General features: G+C 44.5%; 1 long non-coding RNA gene across 1 annotated transcript; it reads left to right on the forward strand.

Moving 5' to 3' along the window:
• The first annotated feature begins 722 nt into the window (after positions 1-722).
• Positions 723-21,952, forward strand: LOC147580428 (uncharacterized). The gene is made up of 2 exons (XR_015252896.1): positions 723-1,335; positions 21,315-21,952. It is a non-coding gene; the product is annotated as an uncharacterized LOC147580428 (long non-coding RNA).
• The last annotated feature ends 935 nt before the right edge of the window (positions 21,953-22,887 follow it).

The following is a 22,887-nucleotide window of genomic DNA, read 5'->3' on the forward strand; positions in this document are numbered from 1 at the left end:
CTCTTTCTTTTGGGGTGAATTCCTTTGCTTCGTCATTTTGAAGGGAGAAAAAGAATTAATTAGGTAAAATAATTAAATTTAAAAAAATTAAAATTAAAAAATATTAAAATTAAAAAATTAAAAACAAACACACACACACACACAAATCAAATAAATGATGCTAGATCCTAGGTGTGTTTTTGTCTGGGTGTTGAAAAGGGCTTGATAGATTACAAAAAAAGGGGGAAAGAAAAATAGAAAAAAAAGGAAATAGTTTGAAAATTTGAAAAAATGAATACACTGAATAGACTAAAATGAAATAATGGAAGTAAAATAGAATTTGAAAAAATTTACACAAAAGTAAAAATATAGTAAAAAAATGAAAGAAAACTATTTTTAATAAAAATTGAAAATAAAAATGATTTTTTTCTCTTTCTGTATTCAAGAAAAAGAAAAACGAAAAAGAGAAAAAAGAAAAAAGGGAAAAAAAAGAAAGAAAATTGAATAGATGGACCGGCAAATAGACTGAAATACTACTGAAATTACTTTGTTTTCCCCGATAAGTCAAACTATGAAGCACATTGTAGTCCATAAACTAAGCAGGGGGAGAGACTTGTGTTCCTGAAGAGTGAGGTTGGCCCAGTTGGGCAGGGCTTAATGTAACGGCTCTGTTCTCCACTAGATGGCGCTGCTTAGCCTACTGGGGAGGATTGGTGCTTGTAGGTGGCGCATGCGTGGGATCAGTGGCCCTGACACCCAGCAACTCAGTCGCGAGTATGGAACTCTGTTCTCCCCGATGCGCAATTGTGCACCCATCCTTTGTCTTCGGCCTCTGACCACTCCCCGCTTTTACGCTGTCGGTGACCAAGCCCCAGGCAGCCCTTCCCTCCTGAGTTTTATCTCAGATGCGGCTATGTTTCCTGACCCCTTACTTCTGAGGGACCACAGCTCTGACCCGCTCGGCTCCTCTGCGGGACGTTCTCACCGAGCACTGGCCAGGTGCCGGCCACACCCAGGAACATTCGCGGAACCCTGCTGCTGCCGAAGCCAAGAGACTGCGGCCGGGTGCCAGCCCACCCCAGAAAAGGTTTGCGAGATAGTGCAGCAGCAGCATTTCAGGGACTATGGAAACTCACAACACACACCTGGCACCAGGCTTCACCCTTAACGACCTTGTTCCAGCACCAGCGAATGTGGCTGTTCTCCCGGGTCCACTGGGACCTTGCCTTTGGGGACCCACACAGCCTCTACCAGGTGTCCTCCCAGCAGGGGAACCGCCTCTCCCCATGTGGCCTGAAGAATCCCGGGCCCCACTCTGCTCCTGAGGATCTGCCCTTCCCATCAGAGCACCACCAGGTATCGAACTGCAGAGTTTCAGACTCTGTGCCCCCCCCCCCCCCCGTTTATAGTCTTAATGGAATTTAAACCCTCTCCTTTCTCCTTTCTCCCTTTTTAGTTCAGTCCCTGTGGCTGTTTCCACTTTTCCACTTTCTCTCCAGCTGCTTGTGGGTTGGGGGGGATGCTTTTCCCGTATTCTGTCCCCACCCCACCCCCCCCTCTCCGCCCCAGTCTCCATCCTCTCTCCACCGCAAAAGTGGCTCCCTGCCCTCCACAGCTTCTCTCTCCCCCAGTTCACCTCTCTGCGCCGCGTACCTGCTGATTCCGTGGTTCAGGTTGTGCAGATTGTTGTGTTATTCCTCAGATCAGTTTTCTAGGTGTGCAGGATGGTTTATTGTTGGTCTGGCGGTATCTCATGGACACCAGACACAGAAAAAACTTCCATGCTGTTCTGCTGTCTTGGCTCCTCCCCCTTCCTTTTTTTTTTTTTTTTTTTTTTTTTTTTTGAAGCAGGCTCCACACTGAGCTTGAAGCCTAATGCAAGGCTTCATTTCATGACCCTGAGATCAATCAACAGCCCGAGATCAAGACCTCAGCTGAGATCAAGAGTTGAATACTTAACCAACTGAGCCGCCCAGGTGCCCCCCATATGGTAATTCTATTCTGAAACCAGAGTTATCAGTGAATGAAGACCTGAATGTGCTTCTCCTTCTCACACTTATCACTTCCTACTCTTTGTCACCAAAGGGGGTAGATTTCCTCCCAACCAGTGACTTCAACTTCAGTCAGGATCCCAGAGAAATCATGGCTTTTCTGGTTCTGGCATTCTTTCCCAAGGTCTTGAGATAAACCCTAGGTTCTACATTAAAGACATGCCTAACCCTAGACCGTGTTCTTCAGAAACTCTGTCTCGGTGAATTCAGGATAATCTGCTACCTCATAGTGAGTTCCCAACCCACTTTGAGAACTCAAAACCCCAGAGTTTGAGGGCAGACTTTGTTTCCCTCTTTGCTTGAGATGGTAAATGTTATTGACCTGCTATATTAGTTACCTTCTGAGGCATTAAAAATTATGCCCAAATTTAGCAAATTAAAACAATACACAAATCACAGTTTCAGAGGGCCAGGAAGCCAGGCAATGCCTGACTGGGTCCTCTGGTTCAGGGCCTCTCACAAGACAGAAGTCAAGGTGACAGCTGGACTGCAGTCAACTCAAGGTTCAACTGGGGCAGGACATACTTCCAAACTCCCCTAGTGTGCCAGGACTCAGTTCCTCACAGGTATTGGACTGAGGGTATCAGTTCTTTGCAGGGTATAGACCAAAAGCCACCTTCAGTTCCCTGACACATGGGCCTTTCCAACATGGCATCAGGCTTCCTCAAAGCATGAAAGAGAAGACAAGGAAGAGTATGAGAAAGGGGCAACAAGAAAGAGTGTCCTTGCAAGGTAGAAATCACAGTCCTTTGTAACCTAATAATGCAAGTGACATCCCACTACCTTTGTCCTATTCTGTTCATGGGAAGCAGGTCACTAGGTCCAGCAAGAACACATGAGGAGGAGGTTACACGAAGGAGTAAAGTGCCAGGAGGTGGGGAGCACCGGGAGCTATCTTAGAAGTCTGCCTACCACACGAGGCCTTACCATCAGCCCAAAAATCCACTTCCCAGTGCTTCCCAGGAGACCCAACAGAACCTCGGGCAAGCCGGACTCCAGATGACCCCTTCTGCTATCCCTAATTGCATAGCAGGCCACCCAGGCACACTGATTTCTACTTCCCAAAGTTGTTCCACTGTCCCCCTGCTTGTCACACAATCAAATTTAGCCTATGCTTTCATACGATGAAAAGGGCAGACAGACAAAAGGGAAGCTTATCTGAAGTTAAAGAAGCATTAAGGATGCTGCCAGTTTCCAAAAGAAACTCTATCTCCTGGTAAAAATAAAATCCTTATTCGGCTTGTCCAGTACACTTGACCCACAGCCCAACAAGGGGGTATTCCTGTTCACGCTCACTGAAGCCACACTGTCTTCCCGAAAGAGTTATGTCGGGCCTTAGGCTGTAGCTCAGCTCCTACAGAGGGACTTAAAAGGAAACAACAGTTCTTGGTCCAAAGCAATAAAGAGACAAGTGAGTCATAACAGTCTGGATTCTCCATGAGTATAAGCAGTTCTATGAATCGCCTCTATAAAAATTCTGCCTTTCTATCCCAAGCTGTTCCAAGTGCCAAAATCTTCCATTCAAGAGTTTTACAACTCAGCCCTGTGCTCAGAAATGTCACCGCACATAAGAGGGCCTTTGATCTCTGGCCATACCCAAGTCCAGAGTCTGCAACGAAGCGTGGTTTGATAGCAGTCTGAAGAGAAAGCGCTTGGTTTCCTCCTGTCTATTTCTGTTCTACTTTTAATAGGGCTTCCCAGCTTCGGGCGCCTGCCCTCTGCCCTCCACGCTCCCATCTCAACCAGAAGTCAAACAGGCCCCTTGGCTGTGTGCTCTGAGAGCCCCTGAAATAATAAGAGTGGTAGAAGTCACTCATGAAGTGCTCACTATGTGCCCAGCAAGGTCCTAAGGAGTTTCTGCAGGCAATCCTATGTAGGAGGTTTTCCCAGATGAGGGAATGGAAGACGCAGAGAGGCGAAGTGACTGACGGAGTCGACGTCACAGAGTTAGTGAGGCATTTGCAAGCAAGCAGTGTATCCCCAAAGTCCATCTTACCCACTGTGCAATGAAAGAGAATAATGTAGGTCCCCACAGAGAAGGCACAATACCAAGTGAGAAATAGTAAATAATAAAGGAGGAGTTTTGGAACAAACTTCTTAGATCTAAAACCCCTTTTTTCCCCAGGTACTGTGAAAGAAATCCCTTCAGTGAGAACACTGCATGCACAAGTCTTTGAACTAGGCCGAAACCATGAACTGCTTAATCAAATCGAATTGAAGGCCCCAAGTCAGAGTAAATTATTCTGAGACCCATCAGAGGCAGCAGATTGACTTCTCCTGTTAACTTTTCCCCCATTCAGTATACAGACATAAGGGCTCTATTCCTGTCAAACTGCTTTAGTAAAAACGACTTTCTTTACTCATCTGAATTGGAAACCTCAACGTTTTTTAAGTTTTTTTAAAAGATTTTAATTTTTTTATTTTTTAACAGTTATTTATTTTTGAGAGAGAGCGAGTGTCAGCAGAGGAAGGGTAGAGAAGGGGGATGGACAGCAGAGAGCCCATGGTGGGGCTCGAACTCACCCACCATGAGATCAGGACCTGAGCCGAAGTCAGACACTCAACCGACTGAGCCACCCAGGTGCCCCTCAAGGTTTTTAAGCATGGTTTTTTTTAAGTGTGAAGACTTATAAACTATGTCCAGGTCAGAAGATAATGGTAGTTCATAAATCAGACCTAAAATTTATCATGACATCATATAAATTCAAACATTAGTTATTGAAAATTGACTCCAGGGGTAGTTTCTATGTGTGCATAGCTGCTGTAGTGAAAACTACCTTTTCTTCTCTCAGTCCACGTCAGATGGTGGTTCCAAGCCCCTCCCCAGGACAGGGGTGGGTATATAAATTTTTTTTTATGTTTATTTACTTTGGAGACAGAGGAGACAGAGCATGAGCGGGGGAGGGGCAGAGAGAGAAGGAGACACAGAATCTGAAGCAGGCTCCAGGCTCTGAGCTGTCAGTACAGAGCCCCATGCAGGGCTCGAACTCAGAGTGTGAGATCATGACCTGACCTGAAGTCGGACGCTCAACCGACTGAGCCACCCAGGAGCCCCGACAGGGATGGGTATGTATATATGCTGTCAATGAGACCAGTCTACCACTCCAGTCCATGTGATTGCATCAGGGATGGTCACCTGGCCCTAGGCAAGACAATAAGAGCCTGAAAAAGAAGCCAGGACTGGAGAAAGCAGATAGAAACATGCTAACGATTTTGTTGGAACGCTTGGGTCCAGTTGGGCCAGAATCTCCTTCTACGCTGCAAAGTTAAGTGAGCCTATAAATCTCTTCGTGGTTTAATCTGTGGGTTGGTTTTCTGCCCCTTGCAACCTGGAGTCCTGACTAGTCCAGAGGAACAGGTCAGCTTCCATATTCTGTTCCATTACTACTGACCACACAGCAGGTAATGTGAAATGACAGCCGTGAGACTGGACACTTACAAGCCACACCCATCGCCTGGGCGTGTCGGCTAGAGCTGCCCAGCCCTCCGCTGAAGCTGGCGAAGCCTTCCCAGCAAGGCCCACCCTGTGCTGAAGGTCATGTAAAGACATTCCGGAGCAATGATACACACACACACACACACACACACACACACACACACACACACACACACACACGTCAGGCAGAAACACCACATATATTCTTCTCAGAGGAAATAACCACGAGCAAAGTATGGTTATGAGTCAGTAACTGACTGTAATTAGGGGCTCCCCCCCCCCAGTAATATCTGAATTAAGGCAGAGAACAAGCAGGGTCCAGCAGTTGGTAAAGAAGTAACCACATCTTTCCTAATGTTTCCAGTGACTCAATTCCTAAAGAACAGGCCTCTGCAAGTCAGGAAAAAAAAAAAAAAAAAAAAAGGCTTCCTAGGAGAATTTAATACCTAAGTAATTGGGAGTTTCCTCCTCTCTATCAAAGTCAAAATAACTCTGCCTTAGATCTGCCTCACTGGGTCCCAGGATCACTCAAGCATCCACTCGAGAAACAGGACTTTCAGTTCATTTTTATTTCAACAATTTTATCACAACATATATGATACAGAGAGAAGACTGTATAAACATATATGTACACTTTAAAAATAGTTAAGCAGCAATGTCCCACAACCTAGGCTTAGAAATACATTACAAGTGATTTTTTTATTTTGATTTTTATTTATTAAGAAATCTCTACACCCAAGGTGGGGCTTGAACCCATGACCTCGAGATCAAACGTCATGTGCTCTAACAACTGTGCTAGCTAGGTGTCCCTATTACAAGTGTTAATTTTAAGGTCCACTGTGTGCCCCTCTCTAACTCCATCCTGCCCCACTTACTCCCCAGAGAATTAACCACAATCCTCATTTTAATGTCAAGCCATCTTTTATATTAAAAAAATAAGAATTGTACCATGAGTATATGTGTCCCTAAACAATGCATTATTTCATTTTGAAAAACTCAGTAGTCAGCCCACCCTACCCATGGAAGAAATAGGCAATAATGAATGCCTGTTTTAGCCGAAGGCTCCTGGAAAAAGCAAAAGTGAGCAGAGTCCCTTGAGTCTGAGTCTGGCTTCACCTTCCACCCCTTCTGGAAGGGCCACATGTAGGGCCACAGCTTGTCAGTGAGTCCTCGGAAACAGAGAGCTTGCCACAGTTGGGGCAACCGGGCAGGACCAAAGTATGAGCCAGGTATAGGACATGCAGCATTATTAGTGGACCACTGAGTATTTTCTGATTCTAAACTTATGACTTATGGGGTGCTTGGGTAGCTCATCCGACTTTGGCTCAGGCCATGATCTCACAGTTTGTGAGTTCAAACCCTGGATCGGGCTTTGTGCTGACAGCCCAGAGCCTGGAGACTGCTTTGGATTTTGTGTCTCCCTCTCGACCTCTCTCTGGCTCATGCTCTGTCTCTCTCTGTGTCTCTCAAAAACAAATAACCGTTAAAAAAAAAATTAAATAAATAAACAAACACACAAACCTATGACTTTATTGCTGGCTCTCAGGAGTCAGTATGTGGTCAAGACAAGCCAGTATGATTATCAAACACACTGTTCTCGAATGGAAAGGAAAGTCCGTGGGAGTTGGGGATTTTTTTTTTAATGTTTTATTTATTTTTGAGAGAGAGGGCTGAAGCAGGGGAGGGGCAGAGACAGAGGGGGACAGAGGATCCAAAGGGGCTCTGCACTGACAGCAGCGAGCCCAATGCAGGGCTTGCACTCACACGAACTATGAGATCATGGCCAGAGCCAAAGTCAGACCTCAACCAACTGAGCCACCCAGGCACCCTGGCAGTTGGGGATCTTGCTAATGGCAGCACTCAACCTGTCTGTCAAGTTCACTCCTCCAATCTGGGCCAGCTGGCCACAGTGTAAGCACAGCTCTCCTTCTGGGATCTTCAGAAGATGGGAGGCCTCCTCTTTTCTCACTGGATGTCCTAATTCCTGTGCGCCGTGTCTCTCTTGATTTGTTCTCTCGTTTTCGGTGGACTATGTCATACTCGAGATGAGATTCTTGAGAAATAGTGCATGAGACATAAAGGTTTTGAGACTGTGTGTGCCCAAAAATGTATTTTTTCAACTCTCAAACTTAAGTGATAGTTTGGGTAGAGAATTCTAAGATGGAGTTTTTGTTAAGAATTTTAAAAGCATGTCCAAACCCATTTTTCTTCCTAATCCTTTTTATTTATCCTTTCTTTTTCTCATTGGAAGCTTGCAGAAAGTTGTTTGTTAACAGCATTCCAAAATTTCACAAGCTATGCCTTGTTGTAAGTCTATTTTTATCCATTTCGCTGTACATTCAATAAACCTTTTGAATCTGGAAACTTCTGTTTTTTAACTCAGGGACATTTTTTTCAAGTTTTTCTTTGATGATTTCATCCCCTTTTTTTCTCTGTTCTCTCATTCTGGGAATTCAAGTTATTTAGATATTGGATCTCCTGTACTGATCTAATTTTCTCACATTGTTATTCTAGCTTCCATTTCTATATTTCTTACTCTACTTTCTGGGTAATTTTCATCTATTGAGTTTGTATTTCTAGAAGCACATTTTGTCCTGAGTGTTTCTTTTTTATAGCCTCCTGGGTTTTTTTTTTTTTTTTTCTCCCCCCATGGACACAGTATGTTCTCCTTTCCTTCTGGGAATTTTTTTTTAAGTTTATTTATTTATTTTTAAGAGAGAGAGAAAGAGAGAGAGAGAGAGCCAGAGGAGGGGCAGAGAGAGAAGGAGAGTGTGTGTGTGTGTGTGTGTGTGTGTGTGTGTGTGTGTGTGAGAGAGAGAGAGAGAGAGAGAGAGAGAGAGAATCCCAAGCAGGCTAAACTGTGTCAGCACAGAACCCATTGCAGGGCTTGAAACCACGAACTGTGAGATCATGACCTGAGCCAAAACCAAGAGTCAGACACTTAACTGGCTGAGCCACCCAGGCGCCCTCCTTCTGAGAATTTAAGAGCTTCTTTTTTATTATGTGTTATTCTCCCTGTCTTGTCTCTGTATGCTTTGCATTGCTGCTGTCTGTTTGCCTTTTTCATCTCAACCTATCATGATAGGGACTTTCCTCAGATACCTAGGACTTTTTGGTCATCCACACATAATAACCAGTAGAGAAGAAAAGCTGGTTGGAAGCTCTAGGCATATGATGAGTTTGGGTGACTTTGAACTTCACTGTAGGTTTGGACGGGTGGTGCCTTTTAAGGTGAAACTCTGATGTCAGTATAAATAGCTCTTCATTCTTTGATCTATTTCTCCAAGAATAGCCTTCCAATGTCCTGCCCAGAGGTAAAAGCCCTGGTCTGGCAGCCAACTGGAAAAGCAGGGCTAGAGGTCCATTTGTTCTGAATTTAGAGTACATATGGTCACTTAATCTCTCTGTGTTGTTACAGTATGGTGCCCATTCCCACAAGTATGTCTGAAGTACCCCATCCAGAGGTTCTCTGTTCTATCCCTTCAGGTACTAAACCTCCTTCTCTCTGCCAGGATGGGCAAAAGACAATCATAAATGACAGGGCAGGATGTCTGGGTGGCTGAGTCGCTTAAGCATTCAACTCTTGATTTCGGCTCAGGTCATGATCTCACAGTTCATGAATTCATGAGTTCAAGCCCCACACCGGGCCCTGTGGCGCCTGCTTGGAATTCTCTCTCTCCCTCTCTGTCTTTGCCCCTTCCCCACTTACAATCTCTCTCTCTCTCTCTCTCTCTGAAAATAGATTAAAAAATAAACTTTTAAAAAGAAGTAAATAAATGACAGGGCAACATGGCTTTACTCTTTATAGTTTTTTGAGTTCAGATTCTTCAACTCCATTTCTGTCGCTGTAGTTCATGTGTTCCCACTGATGCTAAACATTCACACAAGTGCTGAAAGGTGGTTGGTATGTTTAAATGAAGACGTTCTGCAAACACCAGCTGCAGGCCACCCCTGCAGTCACCTGTCAGAAACCTTTGGGAACACCTTCTCCAGCTGGGGCGGAAGGGGTAGAGAGTCCTTGGCTGTAAGTAGGAAAAGATGGGGTGCCTGGGTGGCTCAGTCAGTTAAGCGTCCGACTTTGGCTCAGGTTGTGATCTCACGGTTCATGAGTTCGAGCCCCACATCGGGCTCTGTGCTGACAGCTCAGAGCCTGGAGCCTGCTTGGGATTCTGTGTCTCCCTCTCTCTGCCCCTCCCCCCCCAACTCTCTCTCTCAAAATAAATAAACATTTAAAAAAAATAAAAAAAAAAAAAGGAAAAGAGGAACTCCCAAGTCGAATGCTGTCCTGAAAAATCTTTCGTGTTACTCAAGGCCATTCCATCTGTAGTTGCTTCCTTTGCTTTCTGCCATCAAAAGGTCTCCCTGTAGTTAAAAAAGCTCCATCCGATACCTTTCTAGGGGGGCGCCTGGGTGGCGCAGTCGGTTAAGCGTCCGACTTCAGCCAGGTCACGATCTCACGGTCCGTGAGTTCGAGCCCCGCGTCGGGCTCTGGGCTGATGGCTCAGAGCCTGGAGCCTGTTTCCGATTCTGTGTCTCCCTCTCTCGCTGCCCCTCCCCCGTTCATGCTCTGTCTCTCTCTGTCCCAAAAATAAATAAACGTTGAAAAAAAAAATTTCGATACCTTTCTAGGGATTTTTCTGGCTAAATATTCCATGCTCCTAAAGGCAGGGTTAGGATATTCATATATGCCATTTCATTTGTTCCTTGTAACAATAGCCCTGTGAATTAGGAAGGTTGGGTATTATTACTATTATTATTATTACCACCACCCTTTTACATGAGTGAAAACTCAGGCTCAAAAGGGTTGCATGACATCAAAGATCACCTTGCTTGCAACAAGGAAGGCCAAGGTTATAACCCAGATATTCTGCCCCATATGCACTGCTGTTCACCATACCACACTGCTTCAAATAAATTAGCAGTCCCTGTGGGACACATCCACTTACATTTTGACAGACCAAGTTTAAGGAAGGGAAAATTTATCATTGACCTCAAACAAAAGTTGAGATGTCACCTCGCCATGTGTGCCTTTCCCGTTAGGCAGAAAATATGAGTGGTTCATTTCAGGCACCTGGAGCTCTTGCCCTTGAACTCTAGCGTTGAAGGCACCTGATGATGTGGTAACTGAGTTAACGAGATGCACAGTGAGAAATTTATCCTGCAGACAATGAGTTTTACTTCATGGCCAACAGGTGCCCAAAATGGGTGTTTCCACTTTCCTCTGTGCCTCAAGTCAGCTCCACTTTGCCTTAGTGTCTGACTTCATCATTTCAACTTAGCATAGTCACCACCAAAAACAAGTCACAACTATGCTGTCCTTTGAGCTTTGCTTAATTACAAAGCATATTATTAGCATTGAGGAAAGACACTCATTTTATGGAGCTTCCCAATCCCTGGCTCCTTGAGTTTGACTATCTGGATTACATTAAAGATACCCTATATGCCTAGAAACTCTAATGAACAGAGCATGTCCCAAAAGTCATTTGTAAATTACGTTTTGGAAGTTGGAATATAATTCCCTATAGGGAAATGGTATTGTGCTTTTTAAAGGCACGAGTAAATGAAGAAATAACTGGATCATTAAGTTCCCAGGTCAATACACAAAAGCCTGTTGGGCTTGTTTTTAACCCATAACATGTCTAAAGTATAATGCTAATCTTCGTATTTCAGGTACATTTGATTCTGAGTACCATATGTTGTTTTTATAGGAAAACATTCTCCAAGTGGAAATGTCTGATGCCTAAACAAAATAAGAAAGGACAAGAGTCCTAACATTTAGCCTTTTTTGTGTGTGAAGCTTTGTACAAAGTGCTATAATACACATTAGCTCTTTCTGTCTTTGGGACAGCCCTTTGAGGAAAGCATTATATAAACCAAGTCTCAAAATGGCTAATAACATTTAGTGTGTTAAGAATGTGCTCAGAGGGGTGCCTGCGTGGCTCAGTCAGTTGAGCGTCCGACTTCGGCTCAGGTCATAATCTCGCAGTTTGTGAGTTTGAGCCCCGTGTCAGATTCTGTGCTGACAGCACGGAGCCTGGAGCCTGCTTCGGATTCTGTGTCTCCCTCTCTCTCTGCGCCTCCCCTGCTCATGCTCTGTGTCTCTCTCTCTCTCTCAATAACAAACATTAAAAAAAATTAAAAAAAAAAAAAAAAGAATGTGCTAAAAGACTTGTAGCTAGTAAGTAGCAGAGCTAAAATTTAAAACCAGATTTATCTCGGGGCGCCTGGGTGGCTCAGTTGGTTAAGCGTCAGACTTCAGTTCAGGTCATGATCTCATGGTTTGTGAGTTTGAGCCCCGTGCCAGGCTCTGTGCTGACATTTCGGTGCCTGGAACCTGCTTCAGATTCTGTGTCTCCCTCTCTCTGCCCATCCCCTGCTCATGTTCTCTCTCTGTCTCAAAAATAAATAAACATTAAAAAAAATTTTTTTAAGCCAGGTTTATCTCAGCCAGATCTTTTTACGAAGCTTGCATACCTCTCTAAATTTATAGTCCAAATATTCTGAATTGAGAACAGCTTGTCCCCATGAGGGTGCAAAAGCGGAGAGGTGGAGGAAGACTGGGACTCTTATCTCGAGCACTGAATCTCAAACTTGACCATGCATCAGAATCACCTGGAGGGCTTGTTCTGGGTCCCACCCACTGTGTTTCTAATTCAGTAAGTCTGAGAGGGGCCAGAAAATTTGCATTTCTGACAAGGTCCCAGGTGATGCTGCAGCTGGTGGTCCAAGGACCACACTTTGAGAATTTAAGGCCTTCCTAATAAGTCATCTCAACAAATGGCCGATCCCTGAAACAATGGTCTTCCTAGCTGGTAATAAAGGATGAAAACCACTCAGCTCGTAAAGATCGATGACTATGATTAGTACCCAAAGGGAGTTAGCCGGTGAGTTCACTGCCATGGAAAGACAACATGGAAAGGAAACAAATGTTCCCAGCAAGGTTGCTCTCCTTGCATAAATTTCACTATCTCCAAAGGAAAAAAAGCAATCGATACAGAGAATGTTGGACTTTAAAGAAAGAAGCAACAATAGGACAAAGTGGGAACAGCATGATGGCTACAAAAACAATTGAGTTTCTGTAATTTTTATCTCAATGCCGACAAAGAAGCCTAATCAGCCAACATGTGTTTGAGTTCTTACAGTGTGCTCAGGTAGCTATAGAAAAAGTATGGGGCATGGCTCTTGACCTCTAACAAGTTACAGCGGTGCCTCATGATTACTTTCTTGGGAAGGAAGCATACCATCGAGTGACATTCCCAAATAAAGCTAACTCCTGAAAGTACTCAAATTTTATTTATTTGAAGTATATTATTTCTAAAAATCTTTCTGAAACTTACATCATCCTATGGATTTTAAACCATAGAACAAAGAACATGGTTTAAACTTTTCTCAATTCGGGGCACCTGGGTGACTCAATCGGTTAAGCTTCCGACTTCTAATGTCAGCTGATCTGACAGTTCATGGGTTCAAGCCCCACGTCCCCACTTGGGATTCTCTCTCTCCCTCTCTCTGTCCCTCCCCTGCTCAGACTCACTCTCTCTCTCTCAAAAATAAATAAACTTTTAAAAAATAAGTTTTTCTCAATTCTAGGCCATTTGACAAATATCTACTTTTAGGATATTAAGTAATGACCACAGGATTTATTGAAGGATATGTGGCTGTTTGCCCTATGTTGAAGGACCCAAGTCCAGTCTTAACATTTGGGAGTTTTTCATTCTTTATCAATTGTCGTCTTATTTTTGCCTTCATTTTCCCTACTTCTAATAGGTCTACATCACATCTACTAATTTGCCGTTTCTTCTCTGCTATGGATTAGAAAATGCATACTTTGTAGAAAGCAAACCTAAGAAAAAACTCTGACTCCACTCATATATGGCCAATTCATTTATGACAGAGAAGCCAAGAGTATCCAATGGGGAAAGGACAGCCTCTTCAATAAATGGCATTGAGAAAACCGGGCAGCCACATGCAAAAGAATGAAACTGGACCATGTGCAAAAAGTAACTCAAAATATATTAAAGACTCAAATGTAAGGCCTGAAACCATAAAACTCCTGGAAGAAAACATAAGCAGTAAGCTTCTTGACATAGGTCTTGGTGATGACTTCTTGTATACAACACCAAAAGCAAAAGCAATAAAAGCAGAAATAAACAAGTGGGACTCCATCCAACTAAAAAGCTTCTGCTCAGCAAAGGAAACCATCAACAAAATGAAAAGGCAACCTGCTGAATGGGGGAAAATATCTGCAAATCAAATATCTGATAAGGGGCTAATATTCAAAATATACATAGAACACATATAACCCAATAGCAAAAGACAAATAAACATTCTGATGGGGCAGAGAATCTGAACATGTATCCAAAGAAGACATACAGATGGCCAACAGACAGATGAAAAAGATACTCAACATCACTAATCATCAGGAAAATGCAAATCAAAACCACATTGAGTTACTACCTCACACCTGTTAGTGTGGCCACTATCAAAAAGACAAGAAATAACAAGTGTTGGTGAGGGTTTAGAGACAACAGAACCCTGTGCACTGATGGCAGGAATGTAAATTGGTGAAGCCACCACAGAAAATTGTATGGGGTTTCCTCAAACAATTAAAAATAGAATTATCATATGATCCAGACAATCCACTTCTGAATATTTATCAAAGAAAATGAGAACACTAACTCAAAAAGATATATGCACCCCCATGTTCACTGCAGCATTATTTACAATAGCCAAAATATGGAAACAACCTAAGCGTCCATCAATAGATGAATGGATAAAGAACATTTTATATATAAAAATATACCGCAGAATATTATTAAGCCATAAATAAGGATGAACTCTTGTCATTTGTGACAACATGAATGAAACTTGAGGGCATTATGCTAAGTGAAATTAGACAAACACCATATAATCTCACTTGCATGTGGAATCTAAGAGTACAAAACTAGGAGGGCCTGGCTGGCTCAGTTGGTTAAGCATCTGACTTTGACTGAGGGCATGATCTCACAGTTCGTGTGTTTGAGCCCTGCACTGGGCTAAGAGCTCAGAGCCTGCTTTGGATCCTCTGTCTGTCTCTCTGTCTCTCTCTCTCTCTGCCCCTCCCTCACTAGTGTTCTCTCTCTCTCTCTCAAAAATAAACATTTAAAAAATAAAAATTAAAAAATTAAAACAAAAACAGCAACGAAGCTCATCCATGCAGACAACAGATTGGTGGTTGGCAGAAGTGGAGGGCAGAGAGTGGGCAAAATGGGTGAAGGAAGTCAAAAGGTACAAATTCCCAGTTGTAAAATAAGTCACAGGGATGTAATGTGCCGAATGGCAACTATAGTTAGTAATACTGTATTGCATATTTGAAAGTTGCTAAGACAGTAAATCTTCAAAGTTCCCATCACAAGAAAAAAAATGCTGTAACTACATATGGTGATAGGTGTTAACTAGACTTACCATAGTGATCATTTCACAACATATACAAATTTTGAATCATTGTGTTATACACCTGAAATTAATATAATGTCATAGGTCAATTACACATCATTTCTTAAGAAAAAAAGAAAAGAAAAAAGAAAGGGACACCTGGGTGACTCAGTCGGTTAAGCATCCGACTTCAGCTCAGGTCATGATATCACGGTCTGTGAGTTCAAGGCCCTGCATCGGGCTCTGTGCTGATATCTCAGAGCCTGGAGCCTGCTTCAGATTCTGTGTCCCCTCTCTCTCTCCCCCGCCTCTGCTTGTGCTCTGTTTCTCTCTCTCTCAAAAATAAACATAAAAAAAAAAAAAAAAAGACCAGAAAACAGCTCTGAGTGAGGGCCTGAGATTCTTGCCCATGAATCAAATGAGAATTAGGGTCTCGCCCTTGTGGTTTCACTTCTGACAAGCTCCCAGGTGCTGCTGCTGCTGCTGCTGGTGTTGGGACAACACTTTGAGAACTCATCAGGGAAGCCCATCTCTCCTAATACAGATATTTCTTCCTTCTTGCAACCAATCTCTCGGGGGGGCCAATTTAGAGGCTTCCAGATAGATGTTCATGTTGAGGAGATGACTGACCCAATCCTCCTGGCTCTTCCTTTCCTCTTCTGGATCATTTTCATTCTTCTGAAATGTTCCAAGCACTTAGTACAGGATCGTATTCCCTGACCCAAAATCTGTGTCCCTTATTTACTGGATGCATAAATAAATAAATGACATATAAACACGCATACCTTATTGAGCACTCTCAAAAGGCAGGTACTATATTCTCCATACCCTCATTAATCTCCTTTAATCTTCACAGCAACCTATGAGCTAGGAATAAATAACCCATATTCCAAGCTGAAGAGACAGAGATTTGTGGATATTAAATGACCCATTCATTCGAGGTCATAGTTAGTAAGTTGCATCGCTGGGATTCCAACTCGAATCCTCAGCCCCCAAGGCCAAAATGCTGTCCATTAGACCGCAGTTACTGCCTCTTTGAGAACAAACTGAATAGGGGGATGCAAAGAAAGACAGCAATTTATAGTTTTAGGGTGTTTTTTTAAGTTTATGTATTTACTTTGAGAGAGAAAGAGTGTGTGTGTGAGTTGGGGAGGGGCGGAGAGAGGGAGAGAGAAAGAGAGAGAGACACAGAGACAGAGAGAATCCCAAGCAGGCTTCACACTGCCAGCGAGGAGCCCAATGTGGGGTTTGAAACCACTAACCATGAGATCGTGACCTGAGCTGAAGTTGGATGCTTAACCTACTGAGTGGAGGTGGGATGGGGCTACTGGAGTCAAATGGGTGGAGTCCAGGGATGCTGTTGAACACCCTCCAATGCACGGGGCACACCGCCTTCCCTGCGGCAAACAACGATCCAGCCCCAAATATCACCAGCACCGCGGCTGAGGAACCCTGCCTAGATCACAGCATCTATAAAGAAGAGACAGAAGACCGGAGTCTTGGGCAACCACCTGCTGCTTCTCTTATGTCAGGAACATAAGGGCAAGGGAATTCAAACCACTGGTTTAGGGTGTGTTCCCGGTGGCTCACACACAGATTGCTGTGGTCACTCTGGTTTCAGTTACAGCTGCCTACAGGAGCCTTTTGTGTTCTTCCAGATGACCTGAAGAAGCATAAGATGCTACCCACGAATCATGTATCAACATAGCTTTTGACTTTGCTGTCACGGTTTCTCTCCAGTCAGGACTACAGTACAGGATATTAAAAAAAAAAAAAAAAAAAACAAGAAGAGAAAGGATGAGAAAAAGAACAGACCGGAATCACCAAGGACATCTCCTCCTCCTTACTACTCAGGGGTGGTGTCCAGATCAACAGGACTGGCGTCTCCTTAGAACCGGGGAATCTCAGCCCTCCCCAGACCTCCTGACTCAGAACCTGCATCTTAACAAGATCCCCAAGTGATTCATATGCACATTCGTGCTTGAGAAGCCGTGCTCTAGGGTTTCCAAAAGACAAAATCAAAGTACAAAATGAACAGCTGCAAAACAGATGCAAAGCTCATCACGTGATGTGACATATGACTCTCCCCTCCGGGGATTTATGACCCTGGGTGGACAGTAGCTTGTAATACAGAAAACAGAAATTTGAAGGCATGTGTGCAAAAAGTCAGTGTCATGTTATGCCCTTTTAATTGCCCTAACGGGACCAACCTTGGGTTAGAGGAAATGTAGTGCCTACTGCTGAAAACAGTTTCATGTACACAAGGGTTCAAGTGCTTGGATTTGTTTTGTGTTTTTATTTTTTTCAAAAGGAAACAAAAATAGAATTTATATTGATCTTCCATGAAAGCAGAGGGTTTCATCAGTATTTCCAACACAACATTCCATAATACCAACATTTTTATAACAAGAAAAAGAGTGGATGTTGTGTGCTTTCCAATAACTAGAAAATAAGTAGGTTCAGGTGAATGATTCAGGTTCTCCTTCAAGTCTGCCCCAAACTGGCTTGGCTTCATTCATTCAAGACCTAGGAGCCCCACCACCACCTGCACCCCAGATTCCGTGCAGCAACCAGCGCCGCAAATCACTACCTGAAGATTAAGTTCAGTGGGACCCCAGATAACCTGATAACGGAGGTGGGAAAGGGACAGAGCTGGGGGAGGAGAGCAGGTGGACAGAAGCACAGGAAGGAAGAAGGGGAGGGATTCTGGATGCACTCGCGCATGAGAAGCAGGGCTCCAGAGGGAATGTGACTCAAGCCGCATGCGGGCAGGCCCGGCCTGACTCGCTCGCTCCCCTGCAGGACGGGCCACGACTCTGCCTGGCCAAGGTTTCCAGGGGACAACGAACGTCCGGCGGTCCTGCGCCTCTTTCCCACGGCTCCTCAGGGGCTGTGGCCTAGCGGGAAGAGGACAGTCCCACCAGCAAGCATGAAGGCCCCAGAGAGCAGATCTAGGAGCGGCCGCTAGAGGCCGCGCTTGCTCCCCATACCGAGGAGGACGCGCAGGATCTGCTCAGGTTCACCGCAGGCTTTGTCCAACCCCCAGCAAACACTGAGTGTTCTTTCGTGACTTCTGCGCTCTCCATGCGGCTCTCTGCTCTGGCCGGCGCCAGATCAAACACTAGCCTCGAGGCCAGAGCACCCCGTGGCCCTTAAATCACAAAGGGGGGGTGGCGCTGGCTGCCCCTTTAGCGCCCCCAATCTGACTCCGCGGTGTCTTCCCTGGCCTCTCTAGGACACAAGGTTTTGGTTCCATGCGTCTGTCCCCTCACTTCACCAGGCTACTGAAGCCCGGAGGAGTGATTTGGCGAGAAAGCAATTGAGCAAAGTGGTCAGAGGGTGAACCTGAATCCTCCCAAATGCTCAGAGCGCCCTCAGGCAGCTCTGAGGCCTGCGACCGCTCTCCAGGAGACTGGGCAGGATTTGACCCAACAGAGGAGCCCATTTGGAAGAAATCAACCAAGAGGAAAACAAAGCAGAGGTTTCTAGAGGCTGCCCCACTTCAAAGAAGAGTGTTCAAAAGCTACTGAACTCATAAGGGCCTTGGCCATTTTTTACTGTGGACTCAAGACTCAGATAAGGTCATGAGAAGGCAAACAGCAGGAAAGCTGCTCCCAAGATGTTTCTTGAGAAATTTTGAGCCAGGGGATCACAATCCCGCCCAGGTCAGAGAGACACTGGCACTTTCACAGGGAAGGAAAATCAGCCAACGTTTGTGAGCACCCCTCCAGGCTGTGCACTTAGTGCTTTCTGTTGCTCAGTGACCCACCAGGCTGGCCAGGCAATATAAATAACCCCATTATTCTGATGACAAAATTGAGACTGGGAGTTGGTAAGTCAATTCCCAGGGGCAGCTGAGCCATGATGCTTGTTTGTTTGACTTTTTGTTTGTTTTATTTGATTTATAAATAGATAATATAACCTCATGTCTCAAAATAATCCCAAGGTATACAATAAAAAAGTCTCCTGGACCCCCGACCCCCAAATATCCAGCTCCCCTCCCCTTTTGTCTTCTTTGCCACACACACAGGTAACTGCCATCTTCTCCTTGTTTTATACTTTTATCATTTCTTTATGCCTATAACACTTAGTAAGAATATATATTCTGGGGCAATTGGGTGGTTCAGTCAGTTGGGCGCCTGACTCTTGACTTTAGCTCAGGTTGTGATCTCACGGTTGGTGGGTTCAAGCTCCGTGTGGAACTCTGTGCTGACTCTGTCGAGCCTGTTTGGGATTCTCTCTCTTCCTCTCTCTCTGCCCCTCCCAGGCTCAGTCTCTCTCTCTCTCTCTCTCTCTCTCTCTCTCTCTCTCTCTCTCTTTCAAATAAATAAATTTAAATATATATATGTTCTTATTTTTCTTCCTTTTTTACACAAAACATGGCATTCTGTGCCCACTGCCCTGTGTCTTGCTTTTTTCCCCAGAACAATATATCTTGTATATCTTTTCATCCTGCCACATTAAGAGCTTCCTCATTCCTTCCCTTTTACAGAGCACAGCATTCCATTGTATGGGCATACCATCAGTGACTTAACCAGTCCTCCATTGTTGGATATTGGGCTGTTTCCAATCTCTTGCTATATTAGCAATGTTGCCATGAATAACTTCATACCTACATCATTCCGCACACGCCAGCACCAGGAGCCCACATCTTTCTAGCTCTAGACAGTTCGTGTTCCCTCCACTCCAAAGCCGACACAGGACTGGTTACTGTATATATGCCAGCTCTGATAGATAAATCCTCATATCTCTGTTCCCCTCCCCCTCCCCACCACCCCCAATCTTTCCTGTTTCCTTTTCTAGTTACAAAGCCTATTCATATTTGAAACAGCTACAGAGACTCTGGACAGAGAGTACTTGCCATTTTATCTCTTTCTGCGGTTGTTTCACGTCATTCTTTAAATACCAAGTGTGACTGTATCTGGGCTGTACTGAAGATAAAATCTGCAGATGTTGTCCTGCACAAACATGGAATTTCTGCTACCAGTTGGATCACACTGTTTCACGCATGTGCCAGGAAAAATTCAAATCCTGCATACCATAGCCTGCCTCAGGCTTGGCTCCCAGCTTCGACTGGAAGGAGGATCCGCGAGAAGAGCCTAGTGCTGCCGGAGCCAGTATCTATCTCCATTTCCGGCTGTTGCCCTAAAGGGACATCAAACGAATGGAGATGACGTCAGGCGGGCCCAGGGAAGTCTACCTTCTGGGGAAAATGAAGCGCATCACCCAAGCTTTCATCCTTGTCTTCTGTGGTCCTTTTGTCATCTCTATACCTAGATTTTTAGATTCGCCTTTCAAGGTATCTTTTTGTCTCTCAAAATGAGATTTAGCCGAGAGAGTACTCACAAAATAAGTGAAGGTAGCTTGTTTTTTAAACAGGGGATCCCAGCTACCATCTGCACGGCTGACAGTGAGGGGCCCACTATTTCGGAGGAGGTTCAGGCCACGTTGTCATTCCTGAGGGATTACTGCACACACCCGTCACCATGTTGATGAAGGACAGAAGGCCCAGGTGCTCCTGCCCACGTGGAGATTCGGACACTTACCAGATACTTTCAGTGCAGAAAGAGAAATCAATTCAAAGTGATACGAGCTATGATATAGGTAGAGAAGTACGCTTGGGGTCTCAACCAGCTCAGAGAAGGGCTACTTCACCCAGAGTGGAGACAGCGAGAGGCGGGGCAGGCAGTTAGCAAGGCTTCTTTGGGGAAATGATGCTGAAGGAAGCCCTGAGAAGCGGCAGGCAGAGCTCAGGCTGAGAAGGCAGAGAACCAGCAGGAACAAAGGCCCAGAGAAGGAAGTAGCTGGGGCACTCTGCCCAAAATGTAACTTTTTTTTTTTTTTTAACACCTGAGAAATTGATCAGCAAGCTAGCAGTAGCTCAAGTAGAGCAAATTTTAAAGGCAAAAACTGAGGGATAATTTCAATTCAATTCCACAGTCCTTAAATATCTGCCGTTCCTTATGTCTTATCGGAATTAGATTTGTCTTCGGTATGAAGTTCACACCGATCCTCTCCATCAACCTTGGAAACATTTCAGGGAGACAGAGTTCCAAGCAAGCCTTTCTCAACCACCTTGGCCCTTGCGTCTCTTATCTCTGAGCCATCACTGTTTTCTGTTCATGGCAAGAATGGCCTGAGTTTGCCTTGTTGAAACCACCACCAACAGTCTGATGTCTAACAATCCCTGTGTCGGGGAGCCTGGGGGGTTCAGTCGGTTGAGCATCTGTCTTCAGCTCAGGTCACGATCTCATGATCCGTGAGTTGGAGCCCTGCGTCGGGCTCTGTGCTGACAGCTCAGAGCCTGGAGCCTGCTTCGGATTCTGTGTCTCCCTCTCTCTCTCCCCTCCCCTGCTCATGCTCTGTCTCTCTCTCACTCACAAATAAACAAATAAATAAACATTAAAAAAAAATCCCTGTATCTTTCCTTCCAGGTGTGGACTATGAAAGCTTTCTAGAAACCCATATGAGAGCCCTTTCTCCCTAAGAATGGAAAAGTGGAAGGCTTACAAAGCCTGAATCACTCTGTAAATGTCACGTGCCAGTGGTACCATCAGAATAATGGTCACCGTCGTATCTCTAGGTACGAAGTGATCTGCTGGATGTGGTTGAGAAGTAACTGTATCAGAGATTCTCTTCGAAACGAGGTCTTACGGTTGGTCTTCTGATAATAACAATACCCATAACAGGAGTGAACATTGATAGAAGGCTTACCATGTTCCTGACACCGTTCTAAGTTCCTTAGAACTTACTCATTAAAGGTTTACCTCCTTAAGTCCTCTGACTTCCTTCTTAAAGTTTGACATGACACCTAGCTAAGATTCAAGGGTCTTTGGGTTCAAATCCTGATGCTTCCACCTCCTATTCTTGTAACATTTCTGAACCTCAACTTCCTCATCTATAAAGTGAGCATACTTTCTTCCCAGAAGTAAATGAAATAATATAGATTAGAAGGCACCCGATACATAACAAGCCTACAATGAATGTTCATTACCTTGATATTTTTTTTTAATGTTTCTATTTTCTAATAATTTAAGACATAAGACTAAATAAAGTGTTTTAAAGATATAAAGTAATTGTATTACCTCATTCCTTCAAATAACAGTAGGGAAATCTATGGATGTATTTTCTCTTTGGAGATCTTAATTTCTTTTCTCTTTTTTTAAAATTTTACTTTATTTTTGAGAAAGAGAGCGTGAGAGAAAGCATGAGCGGGGGATGGGCAGAGAGAGGGAGGGACCTAGGATTGAAGCGGGCTCTGCACTGACAGCAGAGAGCCCAATGTGGGGCTCAAACCCATGAACTGAGAGATCATGACCTGAGCCGAAGTCAGACGCTCAACTAACTGAGCCACCCAGGCACCCTCTGGGGTCTTCATTTCTTAATCAAGGCTATGACTATAAGGAAAGAATATATGAGATCAAGCCCAAGGGCCAGTTAAGGACATGTTACCAAATCCGGACTCTATCCACTCAGGGCTCCCTGCCCCACCCCCACCCCCATGAAATCATCAAAAGGAAAGAAACGTCTGGGCTCTGAGATCCTGCCCAATTTTAGCTCTAGGTGTTAGGGTCATGTGGAAGTGGCAGGTTTTGAAATGCTGACACGCTGACACTTAAGCTCATAGCTGGATCCTGTTATAGCTCAGAGAAAGTATATAAAGAACTTGGCCCTAGGTGAGATTTCCAAATATGCAACAATGCCCAGCATGATGTAAGTGGTAAGGCTGGGGGACGGAAAGGCTGGGGTTTGAATCTCAGCTTCGCACTTCTCAATCATGTGACCTTGGGTGTGAATGAATAATGTACTGTCACTTTATACTCCATGCCTTGGCTCACCTGTTAAAATGGAGAGAATAACACCCTTTCCACAGCATTGCTGTGCTGCTTGACAAATGTCCATTCCCCTCTTTGCGGTCAAAGGCTTACTTCCTGTGAATCTGCAGGGACCCCAGCTCAACCCAGCTGCAATCCCGAACACCTAGTAAATCGTTGGAAATCCACTTCC

Source organism: Puma concolor, chromosome B3, assembly GCF_028749965.1.
Source record: "Puma concolor isolate L17-30 chromosome B3, mPumCon1.1.hap2, whole genome shotgun sequence".
Lineage (NCBI taxonomy): Eukaryota > Metazoa > Chordata > Mammalia > Carnivora > Felidae > Puma > Puma concolor.